Source organism: Tachysurus vachellii, chromosome 16, assembly GCF_030014155.1.
Source record: "Tachysurus vachellii isolate PV-2020 chromosome 16, HZAU_Pvac_v1, whole genome shotgun sequence".
NCBI lineage: Eukaryota > Metazoa > Chordata > Actinopteri > Siluriformes > Bagridae > Tachysurus > Tachysurus vachellii.
In genome coordinates, this window is record NC_083475.1 from 1,556,432 (window position 1) to 1,577,752 (window position 21,321).

General features: G+C 42.6%; 1 protein-coding gene across 7 annotated transcripts in view; it reads right to left on the bottom strand.

Moving 5' to 3' along the window:
* plekha5 (pleckstrin homology domain containing, family A member 5) overlaps nucleotides 1-21,321 on the bottom strand; it is a 64,600-nt gene that overhangs the window by 21,765 nt on the left and 21,514 nt on the right. The window contains exon 1 of one of the 7 annotated variants that reach the window (XM_060889310.1): nucleotides 7,470-7,608. The exons of the other annotated variants lie outside the window; for them this stretch is intronic. The gene's annotated coding sequence lies outside the window, so the exon portion shown is untranslated. Of the gene's footprint in view, nucleotides 1-7,469; nucleotides 7,609-21,321 lie in introns of those variants that run through there. 7 annotated transcript variants of the gene reach the window in all.

Consider the following 21,321-nt stretch of genomic DNA (forward strand, 5'->3'; position numbering starts at 1 on the left):
CAGATCACAAGTCTCTTGTGTGATATCATGTGAATTATTTTACTAGTATACTATAGAATCAAAAAGTAAATGAATTTAAAAAGTCCAGATTAAGTGAAAGTATTATTTGACTTTATAGTGCACAGTTGTGGAAGAGTTCACAGCTCAGTGTGTTGTATCTATAGAAAGCTCAGTAGAGCATGAGGGAAGGCAGCTGCTGGCGTAGTGAGGTCTTTCTGGACCAGCTGCCGCTGACATTCAAGGTGACCTGACGGTTCTCCAGGCTGGAGTCTCACAGTCACAACACATCCTGCCCTGAAAGCTGAGATGAAACTGCAACATTTAGAGTTACCATGGTTTCTGGTGATGGGCTTGACTCTGACAGGTGAACTGTAAAAGGCATCATTTTGTGTTCCAGCCTACAGAACATCCTGTGCCAAGCAAATTGTGCAGTAGTTCAACTAAAGTATGCAAATATAAACTGTCAGGAGCCTCAGAGTCACACAGCCACAGTTTGGACACAGTTGGTTTTATTTCCTAATGTAATTATGGTTATTTAAGCAGAAAACATCTGCGGCTTAGTGTTCTGGCTTCTATTATTTAAAAGCTTTAAATGCAGACAGGGTATTTAGATTTCCCCTGACCTTTGAGTGAAGAACAACAGAGGTCACCTCCCTGTGGTGCTGCTGTCATTTAGACTGGCTGTGTGTGTGTGTGGGTGACCTGAACACTAAAATTCCAGCTCTAAACCATCAAGCTGTGAATGTGCTTATATAGGACAAGCTAAGTAAAACCAAATGAGTAAAAAAATATCTAGAAATATGTTTTTTACTAGTATGAAATATTCTAGAGATTTTCGTAGATTTTATTCAGTGTTTCAGATCTGTCATGTGATGAAGACTTCACTTCTCCCGTCGGATATACAGGGTTGTTCCCTGTGGCTGGAGACAAGGCGTTGGCCTTTTCAACTTCTCCGTTAAGAGGTTAAAAGTGAACATGTTTAGCTGAACTGCGCAGTAAATGATACTGTATGCCTTTGACTAAGAGAACAAGATAACATCAGCAAAACAGCTGGTAATGTGTATGGCCTCACTCTCTTCCTCCTCCTCAGTATTTATTCTGCTATTGTGTAATGTCACAATTACACAACCTGCTCTACACATTGTGTGGTTCTGTAAGCCTCCCCATATACACATGCCAGAACACAACAAGCCCTAAAAAGCCCGAGAGAATGAGAGCAAGAGTGTTTGTTTGAGAGAGAGAGAGACAGACTGAAAGAGAGAGAGAGAGATGGAGGCAGGCCTGGGAGCTTCTAATGATGTATAGAATGTGGATGATGCTGCAGCAGTGAATCACACACACCTGACATTCCCTTCAAATCTGAATGCCACTGCTAGCTGACCATAGTTATCCAGTTGTCTTCAGTGTATACAAGCAAACAAACTCTCAAAAAATAGTTTAGAAAGGTGGATGCAAAGGTGTGGAAACCCCCCCACCCCCAATGCATCAGCCTGTATTCTCTGAGCTGTCCAGCTGTTGTTGTAAATACCTGCGACACATCAGAGCACTAGCCGTGCAGTGTTATGGTAAGGTGATGACCAAGCTACTGCACATTTCTGTCGCATTCTTTATATAGAACTTTATATCTAGGTCTATATGTTTAGAAATATGCTCTGATGCCCTAGTGCAGATCTGAACGTGTCCACAAGATGGCACAACAGGCTGAGCAGAATTTGTCCGGAATGTAACAGGAAGTTTGAGTCCTGAAGTGAAAACAAGGCATTAATAGAACTGCAACCATAGACAAATCTTAAGGAAGGTGGGTTTGCTTGCATCCCTGAACCACAAAAATGTGTTTGCTGTATTTGAATGTTCAAGCTTGATGCTGGATCGCTAAAGTCCTGAAAATGGAAAACATCTCAGAATGCACAACACAATGAAACCCCGAGATGGACCAAAGGGTAAAGACCTCATCAGGTTGCATTCCTGTCAGCCAATAACAGTAATATGCAGTCACCGGTAGGGTCATGGCAGATGGTCAGAGTTTGGTGAAGATTCTATAGATTCTGGCTGCTTTGTGTCAGTAGGTAGGCTGGTGGTGGTGGTGGTGGTATATTAGTGTGTTAACAGACTACTCTAGCATGTTCCACATTTCAAGCATGCTGTGTGTACAGCTATGTAAAAGTGCGTAGGAGTCACTTGGCCTACTTGTACAGGTGACTCCCATGCCACAGCTCTTGGATGTCCAGTTTCAGTTTGAGTGGGACATGCATCCTTCTTCTTCTCTTCTCCACCCACACAGAGCAGCCCTCTCATACCTCTCAGAGAGCATACGGCATGATTCACACTCTTCAAGCCTGCCATGTTTTTCATGCAGTCCTGATACTGTACTCAGCATGATGCATGGAACTGAATTGTCTGGTGTTACAATCTTTACAGCAGTTGCATACGTGAGGAAACGAACACCCAGACCTTACTCTTTGTTTATCTCCAAAAAAATGGACGAAGATGGTCAGCATGCTTGCAGAGTGTGTGCTGTCTAACGAACATGCTATTCATTTTAATAAATTTCTTGTGTCTTTTAGGTGTTTTCATTCCAGGGCCAATATTTCTCTAGGCAGAGCACTCAGTTCTCCTTAGAGCTGCTATATTACACATGAACTCCGGTCTGCCATGACACGGGACCACCACTCTGTGGTTGGCTCAAAAGAAAGGGAAAAAAATTTTCTAAGAAATGAATACTGCCCACTCGTTACACTTCCATGATGGTCAGAGAGAGCGAGTGGCCACAGTCCAGAAGCCAATCACCACCTCCTTGCTTCTAGAGAAATTCAGAAGCTCAAGAGACCAGAAGGTTGAACTTTTCTGTAAAACTGAGTGGTTACATGATGTCTGCTCCATGGCATCAGCATGGGTTGGATTGTGAAACCCACTTACATAAACACTGAGTTATAATACACAAGATTTAAGGTAGCTTCAGGATGGAAAGGAGACACTCTGGAGATCTAACCATGTAGGCGTGTAAGATTAGATTAGATGTTAGGTTTCAGATCTTACATAAGACTTTATGATGATAGCTGAAAGGTGCAGGAATGTGTCTGTAGGAGTCAGTTCACATTGCTGTCACACACAATCTATAGTCATCAGTACACATATATCTCTCCCCAATCGTACAGAGTGTACCAACACCAGCAGGAAGTCTGAGAAGACCTTCTATTTGGAGCGCCATCAAACCTGCTAATCATCTGAGCTCTGCATGATGAATGTTTTTTGTGTCCATTCCAATTCCCCTGCCCCATACAGGGAGATACTTGGTGTACTGTGGTTTATTAACATTATTAACCAGGACCATCCTACACACAGGTTACTATTCCCGTTAAATAGGAGACAGAAAAGTAGCATTAAGGTATTGAAACTTGTGCTGGATTCGTTATTCACCACTGCAGGATGAACGATTGGCTTCCCTTTGAGCGCTAAAAAGAAAACATCAGATGACTTCTTGTGAAAAAGTTTGATTAGATGTGAATCAAGACTCCTGTTTAAATTATTAACTGTTCTCTTCCATAAGTTATACCTTTAAAAGCCCTGAATGCACAAACACTGTTTCTGACAGGATTGGAGCTAATCCTCAATATTCTTGCTAACTTTGCAAATGAAGCTCCAAAACCTTTTTTTTTAAATCTGCTGTTAATCCACGAATGAAAAACTCTGCCCTCAGACACAAAACCTGTGTTGTGCTCCTCTCTTAAACTGTAGCTTCAGAGTAAATGTATTCATTTATGTAGATTTATTTTGATTAATCTTAAATATAAGCATTGCAAATGTTTTCACACAAACCCCAGAGGACACAAGGCCATGTGTGGTAAGAAATTAATAAAGAACAAAATTAGAACCGACACTAATGCTAACACCCACTATACATTACTACAACCACTTCAACGATCATAAATAGTACCATTACTACCACCACCACTTCTCCTACTACTGTATAACTTCACTATAACTATTACAATACTACAGTATTACTTCTATCACCATAATACTATCACCACCAGAGCTACAACAACTGAAACAACTACTACAACTATTACTTCCCCTATTCCTAACACTACTAATTCTACTACTACACTAACAATGATACTACTACAACCACCATCACTACTACAACTAATACCACCATCATTACTACAAGTACCACCATCACTACAGCTAGTACCACCACCACTACAACTAATACCTCCATCAACAATACAACTAGTACCACCACCACTACTACAACTAGTACCGCCATCACTAATACAACTAGAACCGCCATCACTACTACCAACACCACTACAACTAATACCTCCATCAACAATACAACTAGTACCGCCATCACAACTACCACTACTATTACTACAACTAGTACCACCACCACTACAACTAGTTCCACCATCACTACAACTAGTACCACCACCACTACAACTAATACCTCCATCAACAATACAACTACTACCACCACCACAACTAATACCTCCATCAACAATACAACTACTACCACCACCACAACTAATACCTCCATCAACAATACAACTACTACCACCACCACAACTAATACCTCCATCAATAATACAACTAGTACCGCCATCACAACTACCACTACTATTACTACAACTAGTACCACAATCACTACTACAACTAATACCTCCATCACTAATACAACTAATACCACCATCACTACTACCAACACCACTACAACCAATACCTCTATCAACAATACAACTAGTACCACCATCACAAGTACCATTACTAACAGTGCTACTACCACCATTACTACTTCTACTACTAATACATTACTCCTACTGTACACTACATGACTTCCTGCACTTTAAGTCATGTTTCATCTGAAGCATTATGTTAATTATGAGAAATGGAGGGAACACACATTACTGCCTGTTTGTGTTTACTTCAGCTTCCTGTTTGTCATTTAATAGCCATCTTTGCTTCCCTCCTCCTCCTCCATCTCAGTCTGCCTGAAAAGCCAGATCATTGTCCTGTGAGCAAAACCCACACTGTTTGGAATTCAGCTTAATAGATAACGGCAATAAATAAGTTTCTAATCTGAGCGTTCCTTTCTTACCAAGTCTCAGCATGCGTCCTTTTTCCTAACAGACTCTTTTATCTGGACCAAAGTGAGACACACAAACACCGAGTTGTGGCTGATACACCACACTACAGGCCATGTACACGACTTAATCTCACTGTAAACTCACAGTGAAGACAGGAAGTGTCTCACACATTAAACCACTGATATTCCTGTGCTGGGGAGTTTTTATCCTCACAGTTTCCTCATGAAGTACTCAAGTATAAATACAGCAAAACAAAGCAAAGGGAAGTCAGAGACGTTACTGTACTCCTTCCTTTACTGTACACGCCTGATGATCTGATCAGTAATGAGCTGAGGGAACGGGACTCCTGCTGGACTCCATCTTGCTCTATGGCCCTGAGGACCTCCACGCTAACACACTCGAATCTTCACCTGCTGCACAGAACGGAGCAGAGAGAGGAAAGGCAGAGGAAAGGAAATCTTTCTATTCATCTGCTTCTCTAAACTGTGACTAATCTAACGACAGGTCCAGGTTTGTGTCAGCTCGCAGTGTGTGTGTGTGTGTGTGTGTGTTCGTGTGCTCCACGAAAAATCAGGAAGACATTCATCACATCAAATAACCCTTGGGAAAAAAAAAAAAAAAAAAAGGTGAAAGCTTGGGGCCAGTTTGACGTTGGCCATAATCCAAGCCGAGGTAAACAACCAGTACAACAGGCTTCAGATCTAAATGAAATGTGCAGGGTGTTTCTGAGCGCTTCCTTCAGGCTCATATATATCACAGGTTTGTGAAGGATATGAGGCTCAGCCCACGAGCTGCAGGTGGCTTAGCATTCATTCATCATAAAGTGACAGCCACTGGCACACTTTTAGTTCAGTTCCTTCTCCTGTGTTCAAATCTGGAGACCACAACGAGGAGAAACTTCTCAGCGGTCTAATTCTGTCCGTCTGGATATAAACACCAGATAAAGCTCGCGCCCTGACCCACATGGAGCCGTCTATATGGTATTTTCCTTCCATAAGATCCATAGGCATCCGTATAAGCTGTGGCTCTGAGCGTGCTCAGATGTGACAGACACTTATGTAACTCTGTACATCAACACTTCACTGGCTGCGGTGTGTTGAGTCGTGTAGCTCCATGCTCACATTGCTTAAGCTTTCTGTTTAACTCCAGAAGGTTTTATTATGTATTACGCTGAATTTCTTCCTGGTTTGCGCACAGACCTCATTATGGAGTACATGGTCGAGATGGTAATTGAGTGCAAACTTATGTGAGCTGCTCTCTGAGCCAAACCACGGATAATCAGAGCAAAATCAATAACACACAAACCAAGCAGCCCTGCAGAAGCCATTAACATGCATCAGAATACAACAATCGTGCTAGTCAGCTAAGCACTGTATAGCAACACAATAAAACTAAAACAGATCTGATTGGTCCAGCCTGCTGTGGTGTGGTTATTAACTCATACAGTCATTGTGTAACATGTATACAGATGTGTGTGTGTGTGTTTGTGTTTCTGCAGCCACATGAACATTATCCTGACATGCTTTTCTGCTCAGTGTGGCTGTACAGAGTTCTGAGTGTTTGATAGCTGAACATTTACTCAACAGATCTTCACTAAGCACTAAGGGCTGGGACGAAGCTGAGGGTTACATAACAGCCTCCTGGGCTTATAGAGAGTGAGTGTGTGTGTGTGTGTGTGTGTGTGTGTGTGTGTGTGTGTGTGTGTTGTCCTACATATATCTTCCTGTAGGGGCTGACCACACACTGTGTATTTGTGTGTGTGTTTCTATGAGCTGAGTTTATGACACAAGCGTCACACGACGCTGTAGGTTACGTCAGATGTGAGGTCAGGAGTGTAAGTGTATCTGCACAACCTAAAGTACACACCAGCAGTATAAAGAGATACAATCCACATTCCCAGCTTACATTCAGCCGATATTATTCACATCTAACCTTTAGCACGTTCAGGATTTTGCTGCATTCTTCAGCAATCATCATCATCATCATCAGCATCAGCATCATCAATACACAAATGACTAGCATTAATAAAGCTCCATTCATACATCCAGTCCTAATCCTGTGAGCTCACTCTGAGAGCTCCATCAAACCAGAAGCAACGAGAGGAAAAAAAAAGGAGCATTCTGTTTCCTTCTATCTGTGTGATTGTGTCTGTGTGTGTTTCTGTGTATGTGTCTGTCTGTGTGCGTGTGTGTGTGAGAGCACGTGAATGTGCGCATCAAAATTAGCTTGCTCTCTATTCACTCGGAGTACAAACACCACAAGCATCTGGCAGACTATCTCCAGCAAACACAATGAGAAGGACGGAGAGAGGGAGAGAATGAGAGAGAGAGAGAGAGAGAGAGAGAGAGAGAGAGAGAGACAGACAGAGAGAGAGAGACTCACAGATCGAAGACGGAACAGAAATGCCGCCGCTGCTTCCAGAGCTTCTCCAAGCTGCACCTCGCATGCGTCTCTGTGGTGTGAGGCTCCAACTGAGCATGCCCAGAACACTACACACAGGTTTATACACACAGCTACACCACTGAGGTTACACACGCCGATACATCGTTCAGCACTGGCACACAGGTTACTACCCACACACACACACACACACACACACACTTCATACTCCAGTGAGTATCAAATGCTTTGCCTTCAGATCACAATGACTCCTAATGTGTTATTCTGCTAGCGTCAGTTACTGTGTGTGTGTGTGTATGTGTGTTGTTTAAATGGTCCTCGACACAGCCTTTGTGAAACTAACTAGGTCGTTGGAATCAGCAGAAGAAACAGACAGAAGAGAGATGGACAGAAAGACTAGATCACTTCATCACTCGTTTTTTTGTTTTCTTTTTTAAATAAAAAAAAATCATTATTTTTAGATCGTTTGATGTGAAAATCCTGTACAGTTCATTTTTCACTCGTTCGTTAATAACAAGTGCTTTGCAATAAAATAACTAAAATATATATTTATTTATATACTGTACATACATATATAAAGAAAATAAGAAGTCATAAGAAGATAACTCATGACATTTATCATGGGTGAGTGATTAGTAACCTTCTCCTGGGTGAACACCAGTTTCCTCTTCCACAGGAGGACAGGCAGGCGTATGAAAGGATGAAGGGATGAACTCACTGTGAACTGTGTAATAGTCCTATTCCTGAGTGGAGGAGGAAGGACTCTGTGACTCTCTGGCCTTCAGCATACCTTCAGCCACAGTCCTCATGGGTCATATTCATCTCCCCCTTATGGTGATGATCCAGAATCAGTGTCTCATCTAACATTAACCCCATTAACTTTAACCTCATATCTACTGTTCTGCTGAGAGGAGACAAGGGGAGAGAATGCTGAGGGGGGGGGGAGAGAATGCTGAGAGAGAGGGGGGGGGGGAGAGGGGGGGAGAGAGGGAGAATGCTGAGAGAGAGGGGGGAGAGAAGGAGAGAGAGGGAGGGGGGAGAGAGGGAGAGAGAGTGTGAGAGAGGGAGGGAGAGAGAGGGGGGGGGAGAGGGAGAGAGAGGGAGGGAGGGAAAGGGAGAGAGAGAGAGAGAGAGAGAGAGAGAGAGAGAGAGGAACCACAACCATCAATGCCATCTCTACACTACCTCTGTCTAGTTGCCATGGCTACCATCTGTCTCTAATGCGCGCGCACACACACACACGCCTTTGGCAAAAGGGCAGCACACTGTGACAAAGGAACATGTGCCCCTACTGCCTCGCTGTTCTCAGTGACACAAGTACCACAGAGCAATAACATAAGGAGTGTCAGGGTCCAGGAACCGAAAGGGTAAAGAGTCGAGTCCTGAGGCTGAAAGAGTCGACTCCTAAAGCAAGAGAGTCGAGTCCTGAGGCTGAAAGAGTCGACTCCTAAAGCAAGAGAGTCGAGTCCTAAGGCTGAAAGAGTCGACTCCTACAGCAAGAGAGTCGAGTCCTAAGGCTGAAAGAGTCGACTCCTACAGCAAGAGAGTCGAGTCCTAAGGCTGAAAGAGTCGACTCCTAAAGCAAGAGAGTCGAGTCCTAAGGCTGAAAGAGTCGACTCCTAAAGCAAGAGAGTCGAGTCCTAAGGCTGAAAGAGTCGACTCCTAAAGCAAGAGAGTCGAGTCCTAAGGCTGAAAGAGTCGACTCCTAAAGCAAGAGAGTCGAGTCCTAAGGCTGAAAGAGTCGACTCCTAAAGCAAGAGAGTCGAGTCCTAAGGCTGAAAGAGTCGACTCCTAAAGCAAGAGAGTCGAGTCCTAAGGCTGAAAGAGTCGACTCCTAAAGCAAGAGAGTCGAGTCCTAAGGCTGAAAGAGTCGACTCCTAAAGCAAGAGAGTCGAGTCCTAAGGCTGAAAGAGTCGACTCCTAAAGCAAGAGAGTCGAGTCCTTAGGCTGAAAGAGCTGACTCAAAGTGAGATAGCCATGTTGAATCCCGGGGCTGAAAGTGTCTTACTTCACAATGTGACGTTACAGAAGCGTTTGTTATGCTGAAACTCTCATTACTGAGCTGTGCTCATCTCAACATCACACCTAAAACTGCCTGTGACTGAAACCTGATGATAGGGAGGAAGTATCAGAGATCACTGTGGTGAGTGGATGGAGCTATGGAGCTACATCACAGTTAGCTACAAGCACATGTTACAACTCATACGTTCAGGTACGTGTTACAGCAGCCTATATAGAGAATGTTCTTACCTGTTCAGGTGTGCAGGACATCACGCAGGACATGAAAGAGAAAGGAGTGATCTAGTTAGTACTGGTGATATTACAGTCACAATCAACATGATGGGATTTTGTGTCAAACAGCCTTTCACTTTCAGCTGGATCAGCAGATGAGCTAATTCAGCTAGCAGCTAACTCCTAGCAGCCTTTTTAGGATGAGACCGACTGTGTGAGTGGTGGAAAAGGGGGTTAAAGTGACACTCCGCAGGAATCCTTCTGCCTTCGCTCAAATCAAAAGCTCAGCCTAATGAAAAGAATTCTGGAATCTTCTGCACAGCTGCACCACACATTCTTTAGAAAGTTAACTTCCACCAAAGGGATATTTTTGAGAGGATATCAACATCTCAGAGCAGTGAGAACAGCGTGTCTCAGGAAGGCACTCAATAATGGCTCCTTTTAATGAGCACTTTTAACACACACATCAGATGAAGGAATATGTGCTTCTAAAGGAGATGTTTGGAGATGCAGATGAAGGAGAAGTGAGTGATTCCAAGCTGCTCTCGTTTTCCTCAGCGGTTTGCTGTGGACACTGAATAACGTGTCCCTGATTTGAGGATGAATAAGACGCTGGTTCCCCCTGCTGGACTCCTGCAGCCATCGCACACAAACAACTCTTCCACTGTACTCGAGCACCATGAGATTAAATGTTTAAAAAATATTACTACTACTAAAAGATTACAGTTCTGACATCACAGCATCATCATCAGTGCACTATGCCAGTTACATCTTGCTACGATGCACCATTTGGCCCGAGTCCAGATCTAGGCTATACAGTAATTATCGGGTGGTGTCGAGGTGGAGCAGGAAATACTAATCACATCTGAAATCAGCGTGTGGTCCTGGGGTCAGAGACGTCCACAGCACAGAAGTGCTGAGCTTTAAATCGTGAAATTAAAGCAACACTTTTAGGCCACAATTAGCATAGCGTGTCTTTCTCCTTCATGCTGTAGAGGGTTGTTATCGCTTGTGAGGTCGTTTTCTATCAGAAAAAAAAAAAAAATGAAACAAAAAGACTTATAGAAGAGTTAAGGCGTATAGAAAACAGTGGACGTTTACACAAAGCCTCCTTTATCAGTCTTCCTCGTGGTCCTTTAAGGCACATTTGCTCGCTCAGAGATGCTATTCTGGCATGCTTAAGAAGATGAACAAACACAATACGAATTATCAAGTGAATCGTTCAGACAAGCAGATTGTGATTGCCTGGTGGTGAAGGTATGAACCGACTCTCTCAACGTCCCCATGTCCCCACCCACGCATGTCTCACGGTTCCTGCTGTAAGTAGCTAGGATTAGCGTTATTAGCAAGATTTACAGTCGCAGCACATTTCAATTACACTACACATTAGCATGAACAGACTGGAAGGCCTGGGAGAAAAGTGTGTGTGGGCTGATTTTTACAGCCCCTGAGGAGGGAAGAACATCGGCATGAATAACAGAGAGCAAGACACTTCAACCTTAGCATCAGAAATCGCATTCTGTTCTTAGTTATTAATGCCAAGATAACAAACAGTGAGCAGAGTTTCAGTATACCGCTGGGCTCCGAACCCTGAGGACCTGCGTGTTATGCTGCAATCCACCCAATCACGAATCAAACATTTTCAAGTCACTTTTCCCCAGTTGTAATAAAAAATAAAAAAAAACATGGATGCCCAAAACAAACTTATATTTGTCTTATACTGAGTAATGTATCTGTAGAATAGCGTGTTGGATAGCTAGAACAGCACTCGACAGTTGTTTAGACAGGTCTCAAGGTGACACTGGCAAAAAAAATCTCTTACATCTTCTCAGGTCACAGTCCTGAAGATGTCTGACAGATGGAATAGAATCGATGTCTATTTTATGTCAGTACGCATAGTCATCACTGAGATACACCAATGCTTACTTCATTACTTCCACGTGACTATTGGACAAAATTTGTTGTTGGAGTAGCAGAAAAAAAAATCCAAGCTTTTTTCTTGTTTTCCATACGTTTTTGACAGAAGTCTAATTTGACAGAAATTTCTATCATATAGAAGTTGATGTCATTACTGTTACATAGACCCGCCACAACCAGTGTGCCAAATGTCCTAACTTTTAACCATGGCTCTCGTAGACAAACGGAGTGCCTATGGACTATTGGTGCTTGGCCAACTAATTGTGTCTCGTTCATCTTTGCTCATGTTCCAAATCTAACCTTCAAAACAGTATCTTTACAAAACAAAAGCTACACATCAAGTACAATCTATGTAAAGCAAAACGGCCGAGTTCTCCCGGAACATCGGCCGCACCGTTCCCTGCTGGACTACAATGGATCATTCAGGGTTCTGTCCCTCACTCTGTTCTCTGACTGGTTGAGGACTTGATCTCCTCGCTGATGTTAGTGCTGTGAGAAGGAGGTCCCTCGGGTAGCTGCTGTCAGTACAAAGCTTCCGTAACTGTGGAAGCAAATAGTCGCGTCTCAGCACTTTCCCATTTGAAATACTTCCAGCCTGAACACCAGCGATGAGACTGCTAAACTTGAGTGTTGTCCTCACAGCTGTGACGAGGAAACTGGGAAACCGGTCATATACACAACAGGAACAATACTTATACAATACAAGGTGAGGTCACAATGACTTCTGTAGACTCACACAGGAGAGTCGCTGCGTCTCTCTTCATCTCTCATTCGCTTTAAACACCACAGTCCTGTATGTGTACATGTGGGTGTGACCCATTACACATTACACAACACATAACAAAAGATGTGTGGGTGTGTGTGTGTGTGTGTTTATTGCGGTACCTCAGTGGTTAAAGTTTTATTTAAAATTTAACATTACACTCAACTTGACTGAACGCTAAGGTTGAAATTTGGATAACAAATATGTCTGCATGTTCACTTATCTACATGATAGGCAGTGCTGCTGTCTATACACGTGTGTGTGTGTGTGTGTGTGTGTGTGTGTGTGTGGCTGAAGTGTGCGTTGATGTTGAACTCAAAGTTGACCATCCTGGGTTCCTTAGTAAGAATAATTTCTTGGCAATAATAACAAGTTGGCACTCATGTGTTAGCTTTTGGCACTGAGCTAGTTTCTTCAGAACATCTCTGGAACAGAAAAAAAAGGCCTAGAGAGAGAGAGCGAGCGAGAGCAAGAGAGAGAGAGAGAGAGAGAGAGAGAGAGAGAGAGCGCGAGAGAGTGAGAGAGGGAGAGAGGGAGAGAGAGAGAGAGAGAGAGAGAGAGTGAGAGAGAGTGAGAGAGAGTGAGAGAGAGCGAGAGAGAGAGCGAGAGAGAGAGAGTGAGAGAGAGCGAGAGAGAGAGAGTGAGAGAGCGAGAGAGAGCGAGAGAGAGAGAGAGGGAGAGAGAGAGAGAGAGGGAGAGAGAGAGCGAGAGAGAGAGAGAGAGGGAGAGAGAGCGAGAGAGAGCGAGAGAGAGGGAGAGAGAGAGGGAGAGAGAGCGAGAGAGAGGGAGAGAGAGAGGGAGAGAGAGCGAGAGAGAGGGAGAGAGAACACACCACGATGCCAAATATATCTAAACACTGTTAAATGATTACGGCTATTATGTTTCTCACAGGCAGTTTAATAGCCGTATTCTTGAACACACTGAATGTTTTTGGTGTTTCACACTAAGAGTGCACTTTATATTACAGCTGTAGTTGCCTGGTCCACTAATAGCTTGGAGTAGAAGCCCTATTTATGAAGACGCTGTAGAACACCTTCATGTTAAAGCTAATGTCATGCAATCTGTTGGTTTACATGATCATCTGGGGTCATTACCTAAACTCTCCCTGAACCTCGTGGCAGAGGCAATCAGGCTCTGTCCTTTACAGACTGCTAAACATTTCACTCGCTCTCTTGTATCCGTGAAGTTTAATATGGAATCTGACCATCCGAAGCTTTTAGAAAGGAGGCCCCAGAGGTGCGGTGTCAAGCTTTTTCCACTCCATCACTCATCAGGCCTGAGGACTCAGAAGAACATTGTGTCAACGTTATTTTACCTTCCTGTGTAATATAATGCTGTGCACAGACAAAAGAAACAACAACAACAACATCCAAATATCCACACCATGTTCTGACTGTAGTTCTTCTGAAGCAGTTCAGGGATTTACACTTAAATTCACTGCAGACTTACAGTATATGGACATGTGGAAGCTTCACATAAATATTAATTACAAGCTGGCGGTCTAAAGGGTCATATGGCTTCTTTTTCCTCTGCTACACAGAAGTTCCTTTTTAGTTAAAGGTTCCAACTAGAACCCCGTCAGACAGCTGGAACTGTTGACCATCCAAAGCACCATACTGATGGATACTGTGCTAGTTAAGACTTCTCACACACATCCCCACAGCACCATGGTTAAATGAAGCTTTTATTCTGGGATGTCTACCTGGAAACTTTTCTCAGGCCATAGAACTTTATTCCAAATGGTTTGAGGCTCATGTGGTAGACAAGCAATGTTCTTCCTCTTGATCTAGCAGTGGTTATCATCTCCCACAGAGATCATATCCCTCAGTCACTTTCTAACGCATGGATGTTTACCATATCTCAAGCTTCCATCATGCTGGTATGGGTTCTTTTCTTACTTCCTGTGCAGTTTTGGAGGGATTTGGGGCAGGCCAGCTGTTTCTGGACAAAAGAACCACCATTCCAAGTCTTCTCCCGCAGGAGCTGTGGTTCACCGGACTCTGTAACCCTGATGATAGTTTAGAACAACTTCTCATATCAGAAAGAGGAGCTGGCACAAGCTCAAGCCAGAAGGCACCTAATCCAATTAAACCAAGTTGTCAAGTACATTAGGCAAATTAAAGCACACGGACACACAATAAACTCCTAAAGCTTCTAGCCTGGGACAGCACACGCTAACAAAAAGCCCAAACCCAGATTCCTCTTTACCCCAGGGTAAAAGACCCGAGCGATGCAGCTCACACAGCAGGAGCTGAACCACATGGTCTCACTACTGCCCCTTGGTGTCATGGAGAACACACACAGAGGCAGAAACAGGGACGTTTGTGCCCCATCTCTGTCCCTCAGACAGCTGCTGAAGATGAGATGAAGATGAAGGAAGGCTCCAGCTCATATCAGAGGACTCTGCAGTGGTGCTGCTGCAGGACTGAAGTTTAAAATGCTACTACATATTTAACAGGAATCATTTCTTTTCACACTCACGTGTTCACACTTACCGCCGGTTCAGACACCCGGCTAATTTTCTTCTGAGAGTCGCAGATGAATGTCTCGTCTTTCAGACGCTTTCAGGTGTCTATATTACAGCTCTCTTTCTTGCCCTCTGTGACAGCACAATGTATTTTCTCCCAGAGAACGACAAGTGACTGAGTGTCTGGAGACTGCTGTGGTGCTGAGGCAAAAGGAGCTGGTTTCCCCACTCCCACACAGGCTGGGTGTAGAAGAGCTGATGGAGGAGCAATCATCTACTCTCACACACAAATGATACACACCCACACATGACACACAAACATCTGATACACACACAGGGACACAAACAGACATCTAATACACACACTACACTTAGAAACACAAAGTGACAAATACACACATCTGACACACAAACACAAAGTGACAAATACACTCATCTGACACACAAACACACAGTGACAAATACACACATCTGACACACAAAGTGACAAATACACACATCTGACACACAAACACAAAGTGACAAATACACACATCTGACACACAAACACAAAGTGACAAATACACACATCTGACACACAAACACAAAGTGACAAATACACACATTTGACACACAAAGTGACAAATACACACATCTGACACACAAACACAAAGTGACAAATACACACATCTGACACACAAACACAAAGACAGACACCTGATACACACATAACAAACAAACACAGACACGAAACACACGCAGACACACGACACACACTCTGTGACAAACATTCTGACATACTGTTGTAGATCTAGAACATTCCACAGCTGTTTCTCACTTTGGTTAGTGCATGGTGGTCATTACCCACAATGCCGTTTAACTACCTAGCAGAGTCCCAGACTAAACACACTCATCCTCACACACTACAGACATTTCCTGCGTGTTTATATTTAACCTTAACCACGGGTCATTTTAATCTAAAAAAGATTCCTGGAGTAGATATGAGAACTTTGAAGAGCTTCTGAAAGGCCATTACTGGTCATTTGGAGAGCACATATGGCTGTGTTTAAGGGCCTAGCTTCAGAAGCAAAGCTGTTATAAGACAAGCAGTGGAAATGCACCTCTATCAGTCAGGTTCCTCCTGAGGAACACCTGAATCTAAGACATTGTTCAGAAGAACAAACAGCCTGGATCTGGAGCCATCAGGTTCTTTTATCTCAATACAAGCTCCTACTGAGAAGAGCATTCGAATGACCTTGTTGATCATTACTGGTCATTAGGGTCAGTGCATAAGCTGCAGGCTTGGAGTGTGAAGAACATTGCTCCTGCTGAGAAGCACGGTGATGGTGGCAGCATCCTGCTGTGGCATTGTGTTCTGTTGGAAATCAGATGGAATGCTTTTTTCTTGAAGTAGAAGAATTTTTAATAACATTTTCTTGCAAGACCTGTGTGTTAAGACTCAAGCTGGGGCCTGATGATCACCTGATGATCTCACCTGGTGATCTCACCTGGTGATCACCTGATGAATAACTCAACATAGAGCTGTACTGTAAGCTTGGGTTTAACACCCCATCTCTCTCTCACCCACACACACACGTTATAAACCATCCCGTGCTCAGATACAAGCACCTACAGGTTCCACTCCTACCTCTACCCCCACCTTAACCACAACACTAACACTTATTTAAACTGATACTCTATAAGAGTAAATCTTACCAGGAGCCGAGAGAGAGAGTGTGTGTGTGTGTGTGTGTGTGTGTGTGTGTTTGTTTCAGAGACAGGACGGTCTTGCTGCACCAGTCACACCACCATGTTCCTACATGTCAGTACCAGTTAACACAGCCAGGTGACACACCTGACATTTACCCATGAAGCCCTTATGGTCAGCTGGTATTAACAACAATAACACAACCTCCATGTTACAGGCGTCCACTAGGTTCAGACTCCTGCAGCTTTAATGACTAATGTAACATATATTACTACACCAGGTGAAGTGAAACAAATCATTTACTATGATTATATCAGTCTTTATCATACACACTGAGTAGGGCTGGGCGATAAAACGATAACGATATGTATCACAATAGACACGTGATCGATAGCAATAAAAAATGTGCTCGATAAGACGTTCGATATTTTTTATTCTTCGTCGGAAGAAAACAGAGGTTGCGAAGCAAGTTTGGTTGCATTAACAAAGGAACTCACTCTCTTTTAACCTAGCAACATAGGGAGTGACACGCTAACAGCCAATCATGTAACAGTATCATGTTTGGTTGCGCCATATCGTTGTCTCGTGCTGGTGCTGGATTCCTCTTCAGTAACCGGCGACTGATGAGCAGAAAATGAGCCACAGCGAGCGAGGAAAAAGAGGAAACGTCAGCACGCCAGTACGGCAGTTTTTTGGATATTATAACTAGGGCTGAAACGATTTCTCGAGTAACTCGATTACAAAAATTGTTCGTGGCAAATTCCTCTGCCTCGAAGCCTCTTTTAATTCATTTTATAGCTCACGTCACGTTCTTGTGCAATTATTTTGTGCGTGTGTGTGTGTGTATGTGTGACAACGTGCTTACCTCAAAGTGGAAGGAGATGCGAGGAGTTAGCGGTTTTTTGATTTGAGGGCGCGGGCATGTGAGGGCTGCAAAATGGAAGGGCGTGATAAAAATGTCAATGAGCAAAGAGAAGAAACAAACAGGAGAAAACGACAGAAAATGTCCAAGGTTTGGGCCACAATCAGAGCGTCTGTTTTCAGCAGCAGGAAACATTACTTCAAAGCGCAGGGCAAGCCTCAGTTCTGAGCATGTTGATACCTTTTTTAGTTGCAATCACATGCTCCTTTAAAGACTTTTAAAGCACACACGTTGAAGGAGAGAGACTTTTATATTCTGATTTAATATACATATATATACATATGCTTAAAGCACTCTGTGTGAAACCATGCATGACTCTAGGTCCAAGTTCCTGTCCATTTTATTTGCCTCTTAATTACCACAAAGCTTTCCAAATTAGACAGGTTTAATTATGGGTTTGTTATGCCTGAGCTGTAGATTTAGAATCTTTTAGTTCTGAAAGTTAAGTTGCATGACTTAAAGGCAGTATTTTAGTATAATAATTATTATTATTATTAGTAGTAGTAGTAGTTTATTTTAATGTATGCCTTAGTTTTGGTACTTTTATAATTTATTTTTTTGGATCTCAGAAAAGGGTTCATTTAAAACCCAGAATGTGCGTCACTTAAATGTACTTAATTCTTCTCAGTCAACTTTGTCAACAAATGGGTAATATCTGTATTTTTGATAGAAATATTGTTGTATGCATTACATACTATGCATTTAAAAAATAAAAGTTAATTTTTCTAAAAAAAGACACCAATTAGTTGTTCATTTTAAGAGACCCGTCTTATTTTCTCTTGTATATTTAATATCGCTCTTTAATTAAGCAAAAATACATTTTATCAGATTACTCGAATAATCGATGACATTTTTGGTAGAATACTCGATTACTAAAATATTCGATAGCTACAGCCCTAATTATAAGTCTACGAAATTATACTTGAATAGTTTAACTTCATGTATGATTAGAGTAAGAATAACTTGTGTTACTTTTTCATATTTCTGCAGGTTTTATATTTTGAACAATGTTACTGAAGTGTATCAGGTTTGTGTTTTATATTACAGATGTATCTCAGTCTACATCAGTTTTATTTACGTTTACAAAACACTGCACATATTTTACACACTTTATTCACCAGAAGGTGAACAGCTAGTGAACTTCCTAACACTAAACTTGCACTAAATTCTCAGGTTTCTCTATGTTTATATTTAACACTTTACACTATTTTATTACACTTTATTAATCATTTCTTACATTTGCTTTTATTTTGCAAATTAAATGTTAAGAGATAACAGTTAAGTGTTCATTGTGACTTTAGACTCATGTTTACATTATAATTATTAGAGTTTTCCTGCTTGTTGACATTTCTGTCTTAATAACTGACGGGATTACGATCAGAGGAAGGTTAAGTTTAAAATAAAAAGGTTTAAATGTAATAGATTTTTCTCCTGGTCCTTATTTTAAATGGGCCATAAAAAATATCAATAATTATCGATATCGACCGAAATGAAACACTGATATCATGATACAGTTTTCAGCCATATCGCCCAGCCCTAACACAGTAACAGAGAACTGTTCAGACACACACACCTACACCTACCGGCACACACACCTACACATACATACACATACACAGACCTACACACACCTACACATACCGGCACACACACACCTACACATACATACACAGACCTACACACACCTACATACACATACACAGACCTACACACACCTACACCTACCGGCACACACACACCTACACATACATACACATACACAGACCTACACACACCTACACATACCGGCACACACACACCTACACATACATACACAGACCTACACACACCTACACACACATACACAGACCTACACACACCAGGACACACACCTACACAATACACACACCTACACATACCGGCACACACACACCTACACATACATGAACAAATCTACACACACCTACACATATATACACAGACCTACACACACCTACACATACATATACAGACCTAGACACACACCCATACACATACTGGCACACACACACCTACACATACATGCACAAATCTACACACACCTACACATACATACACAGACCTACACACACCTACACATACATACACAGACCTACACACACCTACACATACCAGCACACACAGACACCTACACATACATACACAGACCTACACACACATACACAGACCTACACACACATACACAGACCTACACACACATACACAGACCTACACACACACATACACAGACCTACAGTACACACACACACACAGACCTACAGTACACACACACACACATACATACACAGACCTACACACACATACACAGACCTACACACACACACACACAGACCTACACACACATATACACAGACCTACACACACACATACACAGACCTACAGTACACACACACACATACACAGACCTACACACACTTACACATACCGGCACACACACCTACACATACACACACTTACCCATACCTACATACACATACCTACACACACAATCACACACCTACACATACACACATACCTACACATACACACACAGACCTACACACACTTACACATACCTACACATACCAGCACACACACCTACACATACAAAGACCTACACATACACAGCTCTACACACACTTAAGCATACACATACACACACATACACACACAAGCACACACTTATCACACACTGATCAATAGGAGTGCACATATAAGCCTCTTTATCCTGAAGGACTAGTCACTAGTTGATTAGCACTGTGTGCTCAGGAGGACTGACTCAAACCCTGACAGGTTTACAGCTCACAGCTTCCACCTGAGAAACATCATTTGAGCTGGGCAGGAGATAACGCCGCTCTCCTCTGAGGTGATGAAGAGAGAGAAAAGAGCGTGAGATGGAAATCCACAGGGCGAGAGACACGCAAACACACTGATGAGTGAACAAGTTCAGCAGAAACTAGAAGCTGATTACACAATCTCTCACTGTGTACTGGGGGTGAGCCAAATCACAAATACACCACAGCCCTGAAAAGATCTGTGTGATACACACAATTACAGCACAACTGAGTGTCTGCTCCAGGTGAGATGAGCTGTCAGGGGTGAGATGGTCAGGGCTGCACCACCTCAAGTGTAGGGGGAGAGAGGATCTGCTCACGAGTCTAAATACACTGTCACTCAAAAGATTTGGCACTTTTCATATAAATCTGAACTGAAATCTGATCAGATCTTTATCAAAGTGCTAAAACTAGATGACGAGTGATCTGTCAGAAAAAGTATGTGCACCTTTTGAGTTTGATAGTGAAGACCCAGGTTTATGTTCTTAAGAACCTGCTAAAGTAAAGAACCTGCTAAAGTAAAGAAGCTGCTAAAGTAAAGAACCTGCTAAAGAAAAGAAACTGCTAAAGTAAAGAACCTGCTAAAGTAAAGAACCTGCTAAAGAAAAGAACCTGCTAAAGTAAAGAACCTGCTAAAGAAAAGAAACTGCTAAAGAAAAGAAACTGCTAAAGTAAAGAACCTGCTAAAGTAAAGAACCTGCTAAAGTAAAGAACCTGCTAAAGTAAAGAACCTGCTAAAGTAAAGAACCTGCTAAAGTAAAGAACCTGCTAAAGTAAAGAACCTGCTAAAGTAAAGAACCTGCTAAAGTAAAGAACCTGCTAAAGTAAAGAACCTGCTAAAGTAAAGAACCTGCTAAAGTAAAGAACCTGCTAAACTAAAGAACCTGCTCAACTGGACGGCCTGAGAGACACCCCTTCAATTACCCCTTTAACCCTTCCACTTGTATGAGCTGTGAAGCAAGGTGGTGGTCACGTCACGTCATTTCACTTGTGAAGCTGCTTCTAAACCAGACTC